We start from the raw sequence: 8,228 nt of genomic DNA, 5'->3' as shown, positions 1-8,228 counted from the left end.
AATTTGGCAAGGGTAACTGGGATGGGCCATTGGAGGAGAAAAATGGAAAATTGGATATTATCAAAATGCATTGCATACATATACAAAGTTTTCAAAAAAAACAGAAAAAATAGAAACAAAGCAAAATATAAGCTTACAAGTCCTTGGTTTCAACATAGACAAGATAAAACTCAAAGCAGTTCTGTCTGTAACGACTATGATAGAAAAGTGACTACACTCTTTCAATATCTGTTTCCTCCTTTTACTTCATACACTTATGCTTAAAGTTTGCAAGCTGTTTCCCACCTCCAGTCAAGTCAGCCAAAGTCTGTGTAGTCCTCAAAATTCTTTTTTTTTTTCAAGACAGGGTTTCTCTGTAGCTTTGGAGCCTGTCCTGGAACTCCCTTGGTAGACCAGGCTGGTCTCAAACTCACAGAGATCCACCTGCCTCTGCCTCCCGAGTGCTGGGATTAAAGGCGTGCGCCACCACCGCCCGGCTAGTCCTCAAAATTCTACAACCTGCATAAGCCTTTTGTAATACACCTCGGTTGTGTGCCTGATTTCCTCCAAATTGAAACATTCTCTTCATAAAGTTCAAGAGGTAAGTAAACATACAAGGCCCAGAAAGTAACTAAATCTTAGAAGACTTAAGAAGTCACAGGATTCACAAAGTCCCTCCCCAAGGTTACATAACCTGCAACAATTTCAAGGAAGAGTCTCCTACTATTTGCCCTTCCTTGAAAACTGAAGATAGCTGCAGAGACACGGGTTTTGTGACCTATGATGGCGTGGGATTGGAATCACCTGTGCCTATGAGTAACATTTCTCCTGTGATCCTATAAGTAATTCCCAGTAATCTGCCTGGCTCATTCAGAAAGATTTGCATGGAATTGCTTCTATGGCCTATCTCTGGTGTCCTATCTTGTGCGAACAGACATTTGTTCAGATCCCCCCAGAAAAAGTCCCACAACAGTGATTTACATAACTCCTCCATAGTACCATCTGAAAAAAAAAATCACAATATTCCAGGTTGTATCACATTCCACCCATCCCCCACTTTTTTTAAACTGTACATCTTCCTCTATGACTGACATTGCTTTTTTTTTTCAGTCTTTCATGTGCTTTTATTTTCTTCCTTCAACCATAATAATATGATATCCAAATTTTTTCTTAACCGGTGGGTCTGTAAACACAGGCTTATCCATCCCACTTACAGGCAAGGCAAATGCTGCTTCTTGAAACGGTCTTACCATGGACCCTCTGGTCATCCAACCCAGGTCACCCCCTTGCCTGGCTTTATCTTCACTGTACTGTGTGGCCACTTCATTGAATCTCATTCCAGACTTTAATTTTTCCATGGCTTCCATGATTTTGCCATGTTTTTCACAGAAAATGTGTCTGACCTTTACTGCACTGCCACCACCTTTAGGGCCCTGAGCCTACTTGTCAGCACTTCCAGAAGTGGCACCTCCTTTCCCCCTTTTCCAGAACCACTTTTCCCCTTCGGCGGCATCTCTTAGGCTTGCAGTTGAACTCTCAACTCTCCTGACATTGCTTTTTATAGATACATCATTTCTACTTTAGTGGCTTGTCTATTATAGATGTTCTTTCAATAAATTCAGGCTATAATTTTAACAATGTGTTTTTAAGGTTACACCAATATGGCTCCTTTAAGTACTTAAACTGGTTTGATGGTTTTCTTTTTTAATACAATTCAAGTGCTTAAAGCTTTCTGATGCAATCCCACCTTTTTCATGTAAATTCAGTCAAAGGATTCTAATTTTACATGCAAGATTCTTTGTTTTTCTAAAATACCTTTATTATTATGGAGATGATCTCTTTTGCTTTTTTGCATTATCTGGCTGGGAATAACAGGATTGTTTTTGGGCTGATTTATTGCCCATTAATTGGCACATTTACTCTAAGTCTAGAATAAAAGGATCAAAGAGATACAGCAATCCATCAGAAAATAAAACAAAGAGATCAACAGGCTATCACTTCATCCCTTTTTTCCATGAATGATGCTAATGGCAGAAATCAAAACAACTGCAAGCAATGTGACTTAATAAATCAAAGCATTTTTTTTTGTTTTGCCTTAAAAATTAGGTGTTGAAACCTAAGGAAGCATTCATTCTGCCACAAACCTGCAATCTCTCTAACATATATATGCAAAGGTAATTATGTATATGTTATGGTGGTGAGAATGGTTTGGGTAGTTTAAAAACAGGTACTTTGATTCTTGTCCTTGGTGACAGTCTGAATGCCCTTGGTTATGTCCTCACAAGAGGCCTCAACCCCTGTAAGTATTAAGTAGCTTTCCTTCTTGGTCTAATTTCTTGTTAGCATTTTGCTTGTTCAGCTTCTCCTTTTATTCAGTTGCCTGGAAGCCATCCATGGGGCTGTGATGGGAACTATAGTCCTACTTAGAATACAGGCACATGGGTGGCTCATAGGTAGGACTACTGAACTGACCAGCTCATGTTCCATGTATCAACCCAGAAAAACTTTGAGTCCATAGACAACAACCTTCAGTGCCGCATACCACACCCCCATGTCTGTGCTCTGTGCGCTGGCACCTAGTTTGCAAGCTTCGGGCAAGGGAGCTGGAGGTTAAAATACACCGACACACACAGAGAGACAGCGACATGGGTCATTCTTGAATTCCCCAAGAATGCCCCCGTTATTGTGTTCAGGGGCAGATTATATAGAGATAGCCATGCCCCAGCCAAACCCACCAGAAACCACTCTCCTGAGATCAGGAACTCCTGAAGGACTTGTGCTCAGAGCAGCTATAGGCACTCGGCTCAGGGGATTACAAGAAATTCAGGATGTGGGGTCTCACTGCTCCCAACACTTCATCAATAACCCATTTCTTGGGACTTACTTTCTGTAATGGTCTGTCCTGTCTCTTTAAGAATCAAGCCCTGCCCACTCCCTTTCCCATCCACTGAGGCAAGTAGATCTTCCTTCTGCTTCCAGCCTGAGCTCCTTCCCTTTCCTTCTCTCTTCTGAAGAGGCAGCTTCTGCCTCTCTCCCTTCTCCCTTTCTCCCCTCTGTTTCTCTTTCTCTCTTCCTCTGCGTCTCTCTGCTCTTCCCCCCTTTCCCCTTCTCCCCTTTCCCTTTCCTTTCCATAACCTACTAAACAAATATCCAACCTCATTCTGCATGGCGTGGCTATCTGTTTCGGTCTCTCATCTGCCTCTGCAGCTCCTGGGGTTGGGGGAGGACCAGCTAACCCACCAAGCTCCATGCCTGAGACTCACTGCCCCTCATGGCCCATGGGCCCCTCAGGGAACCACAGAATTTTATTTTTACCATAACACTTCGGTAAACAGGAGGAGTACTGCTGCTTCATAAACCCATATCAGTGAATTTATATAATAAAATCTTTTCTAAACCTAATCCTACTGGTTGTCTAAGAAATTTGTTCTTCCAGGTCATGACACAAAAGACCTGGAAGCCACTGGATTGGGATGTATTCCATGGCCACTGGTTCTCCAATATCCTAGCCTTCCAAGCTACTATCCACTTGGAGGGAGAAAGCCTCCTCAGTTTTATCTTGAGAGCCCATATACTTTGGTCCTGTATCACTGGATACTCAGATATAGAACAAAGTCAATCCTGGGTACAGCTTACCTAGGAATATACTAAGTCTTAACTCTACAAACAAAACATAAGACTTTATCTAGTTTTCATATGGCATACCATATTTTGACCAGTTAATTAATTTTTGAATGGCTGATTAATATTCCTTTTTCTTTATTATTATAAGTTATATGTGTGCATATATGTATATGCACAAGTTAATACAACCTGCTGAGTCTGTTTTTGTTCTTTGTGTGTATATGGTTTCAAGACAAACAGCATTGTATTAGACAACCAATAAGGATGCTCATTCTGGGATAAACTAATTCTCCTTTTCCTGGCAGTAATTAGTTGGCTGTAGTCTTTTTGTCTAGTTAGGCGTGGGACTCCTTCCATGTTACCATGTCCATTGCTATTGCCATTGTCCTGGTCTCATTTATGCAGTCACTTCTAGGAGATGATGCTTCACAGCTAACTTCCTGGTATTCTGGCTCTTGGGATCTCCTCTTCAATGATGCTCCCTGTGATGTAAGTGTTTCTATTGGATCCAGGCTCCTCACAATCTGTTAATCTATTCACTAAAGTTTTCTGTGATGGTCTCTGCTTGTTATAAAAAGAGACTTCTTTGATGAGGTGGTACTATCTCTGGGTCTAAATATAAAATTTAGAATGTAGTAAGGAATTGTGCTGCTCTAGCTAAATGGTTGTGGATTCTTTTCTAAGAACAATGTCCTCACCAGCTCCTGGGGAGCTGGCTCTATTTTGAATACTAGGCATAATTTCCATCCTGTTGTGGGCCTGAAGCCCAAGTAGACAGCTGTTGGTTGCCACCAACATGTGAATTGCAGTTGTTGCACCTTTATGCATATCTTACCATGCCAGCAATTGTCTTGGTTCATAAGTGTTGCAGCTGAGTAAGACTATTTAATTGCTCTTTCCCTTCGTAGCTTTTGTAGTATTTTCTGGAACCATAGAAGCTAGACAGCGAGAAAGAAGCTTTCATACCAGATCCAGTGCTAAACCTCGGAGACCCACATCCTAAGTGTGCATTGTCTTCAACAATAGGGACTCATCCTTAACCCTGAGAAGGTCACATCTAAAATCTATACTGTTTTGAAAGTGACCTGGACTACACTGACCAAATATCCTTCTGTCTGCCTCTTGCAGGACCAGGCTTGCAGACCTGCAATCACACCATCTTTCCATGTGGATGCTGGGAATCCTGACTCACATCCTTGTGCTCATACAGCCAGCACTCTTACCCACTGGGCCCTCTTCAAGCCCGAATTTCTTAGAAGAGTAAGAATGAGCTATGATTTCAGAACACAAGTTAAGGAAATGTTACAAGATCTATCTTTAAGTATAACCGAGTAATAAGTTTAGATGTAGTTAATCCTTGCTGAGTGATACATTTGATGTATAATATTAAACGGTCTATCAAACTCTCTGGAAATTCATTGTCTCCTCTCTACAATGAGAAAATTAATATGAAGATTTGTGGAAATTTGGAAGAAAATCTACAAAAGTGTTAGCATGGTACTAAGCATTTAGACAATTTCCTCTGTATCCATCACTCCCTTGTCTAGTCTCAATATTATTGAAATGGCACTGTGAGATTTTTAAGCAAGTGACTCTTATGTCTGTTTCTTACCTCTCTAAGTAAACACTACCGGTCCTCATGGATGATTAACCAACATTTTTAAGTGCCTTTTCAGAAACTTCCTTCTCTTCTGCATATTTCTAAGCACAGAGAGGAGAGATATGTTTGATCATTTGTTCTGTACTGTTTACTTTTTCTCTTTTTCTCCCCAATTAACAGAATGCATTTTCCCCCACACATCTGCTTTCAAGGAGCAGTTAGGCTAAGAGTAACTTTATTTCTCTGTCTTGCTGCAATTAAACTGTTCCGTATCCCTGGGCTTCTAGGTTTTCTTAGATATTTTATATCCAAGCAAAGATGAAGGTGCCTTTTCCATACATGTGAGTTTCTTCTGCTCTAGCCTGAACACTCACCCATTTCTGGATATCACTCAGTTGTTGTTTTGGGCTCTTTACCATTGCTGTGCAAATCGGTGACTTCTCCACAAAAGAAAAATTCTCTTTTGGTAATAAGTTGAATGCTTCTATACAGAACTTTAAAAGCAATATCAGTTTGCAACTGTCTTAGAGTTTACATTTCATCCTGATTGACCAATATACACTGTAGTAGATTAACTTCCAACCTGTGTTGTAACAGTTGATATGGTCAAGACATCAAAAGTGGGGGCTAGAGAGGGGGCTCAGTGGTTAAGAGCAGTGTCTGCTCTTCCAGAGGTCCTGAGTTCAATTCCCGGCAACCACATGGTGGCTCACAACCATCTGAGGTCTGGTGCCCTGTTCTGGCCTGCAGACGTACACACAGACATAATATTGTATGCATAATAAATAAATAAATATTTGAAAAAAGAGACATCAAAAGTGCTTGGAAAAGTTAAATATGTATGTTGTTGTAATTGTTATTGCTTTATTCATTCTAAATTACATTTAGCTATTTTCAGAAGCCTCTACCAGCCTGAAGACTCAAACATTATTCCCATAGTGAATCTAATTTACACACATTATTATCATTTGACAGGCAGAGATGTATTTTTCATTTTGTTGATTACCCAACAATTCATATCTTTTATTTATATGTTTGTAATGCCAATCATCCAATAACCTGCCTTAAAGGAGCACTGAAGCAGGACTAACTGCTGTCCTAACACTCGTACACAATCTTTTCAAGTACCTCCCATTGCCTTTCCTCCCTATGGGCGAGACTGTGATCACTCAAAACCACCAGTCCGCCTGGAATCTTAACAGGACTTCTTCAGTTAGAAGTTAATTCAGTAGTAGAGCAACCGGTGAGATGCTTAATGCCTATGGCTAATAGCAGAAGAAAAGGAAAGAACCGAACGATGGCTACAGTTTGGGTCTGGACAGCTCAAGCAGTCCCTGGGTGGCTACAGCTCTATGTTTTTCAGGTATGATTTCCTTATCAAAAGATTGGAGCACCTTCCCAGCGGCCTTTCCAGGGAGGATTCTCACAACGTTTGTAGGTACAAGACAACACAGGGGGAAAGGGTCCTGAAAGTTTAACCGTAAACCATGAGCTCAAAACAGCACACTTCATTGACTCCCATAGTTAGTGTATATTGTTCTTCTAGAAATCACAAAAATTAGTATTTTCTTAGAAATCTATTTTAATTATGAATAACTGTGAATAATTAGACATAGAATCTCCACTGTGATGAGAAATAATTTTTTGAAGTTTAGTAATCTTTCAAAAAATATCATTATGTGGGGCAGATAGACGGTCCAGCAGTTAAGAGCGCAGACTGCTCTTACAAAGAACACAAATTCAGTTTCCAGCGCCTTCGTCCAGTGGCTCACAAACACCTGTAACTCCAGCTCTAGGGAACTCTGAGGACTCTGACTTCCATGAACACCTGCACTTACATGCATAGGGACATAAACACACATACACAGGTACACATGCACAGATACACATACACACACATGCACACACACACAGAGACACACCGAGAGAGAGGAAGAGGGGGGGAGAATTTAGAATAGACCTTGGGGCTGGAGGGGTGGCCTAGCAGTTAGAGCACTTCCTGCACTCCAGAAGACCTTGGTTCATTCATTTGCCAGCACCCACATCAGGAAGCTCACATTCAATTGTGACTCCAGCACCAAGGGACCTCCAGGGCCTGTGGCCTCATCAGGCCCCTGCACAGCTGTACTAAACATAAACTCATAAAGGCTCACATATATACACAGCAATAAAAATAGTAAAAGGACCTGTAAAAACAAATAAAATGAGTCTTTTAAAAATATGACATATCGATTTTTAAATATGTCTTTTGCTTAAATTCACTGTTGAATTTTAATGAAGTTAAGGACCCTGTTAGATCTCGAGTGGTCCTCACCCTCTTCCAATGAATCTCACGTGTCCACTCCCCTTTCCTGTTCCCAGGCTCTCCGGTAGCACAGAACCTCATTGCCCTCATCACATAGCGCTCTAGCTAGACATTCAGGCATGTTTTGTGTGAAATTTATAAACTTTAGGGACAAATTATTGCCATCAGTGTCAGCGTGCGTGTGTTGTTCAGAGGCCCAGTACCTGAAGGGTATGCGGCATGGGGGTTCATGGTAAACCAGTGAAGGTGTCATCAGCGCCTCCATTTTATTTACAGTTTTGTCAAGAATTTAAATCAGAGTCAGGAGCAAACCAAAAGATAGTCTGTAAACTGACTTTTGTCAGAAACTGATCACGTTATTCCTAAGCTAAATCATTAGTTCATTCTGATGTATATTGTGAGAGTGTATGGTGTGGGTGTGTGAGTGTCCTGTGTGCAGGCACACAGTAACCTCCAGGCCACCAGCAGCATTGAGGCTCTTTAAAAGTAAACAAGTGGGGAAAAGGAAACACTCCTGCACTGCTAATGGGAATGCAAGCTGGTATAGCCCCTCTAAATGTCAGTGTGACCATTTCTCAGAAAATTAGGAAACAACCTTTTTCAAGACCCAGTAATACCGCTTTTGGTTATATATACAAAGGATGCTCAATCATGCCACAAGGACATGTGCTCAACTGTTCGTAGCAGCATTGCTTGTCATAGCCAGAACCTGGAAACAAC

At 41.1% G+C, this 8,228-nt stretch overlaps 1 pseudogene; it reads right to left on the bottom strand.

Moving 5' to 3' along the window:
- Positions 1 to 1,087: 1,087 nt before the first annotated feature.
- LOC101985354 lies at positions 1,088 to 1,519 on the bottom strand (annotated as a pseudogene).
- Positions 1,520 to 8,228: the final 6,709 nt, after the last annotated feature.

This window comes from Microtus ochrogaster, linkage group LG3 (assembly GCF_000317375.1).
Source record: "Microtus ochrogaster isolate Prairie Vole_2 linkage group LG3, MicOch1.0, whole genome shotgun sequence".
NCBI lineage: Eukaryota > Metazoa > Chordata > Mammalia > Rodentia > Cricetidae > Microtus > Microtus ochrogaster.
Note: the sequence above shows the minus strand (reverse complement) of the source record. Positions and strands in the feature narration are given on the sequence as shown.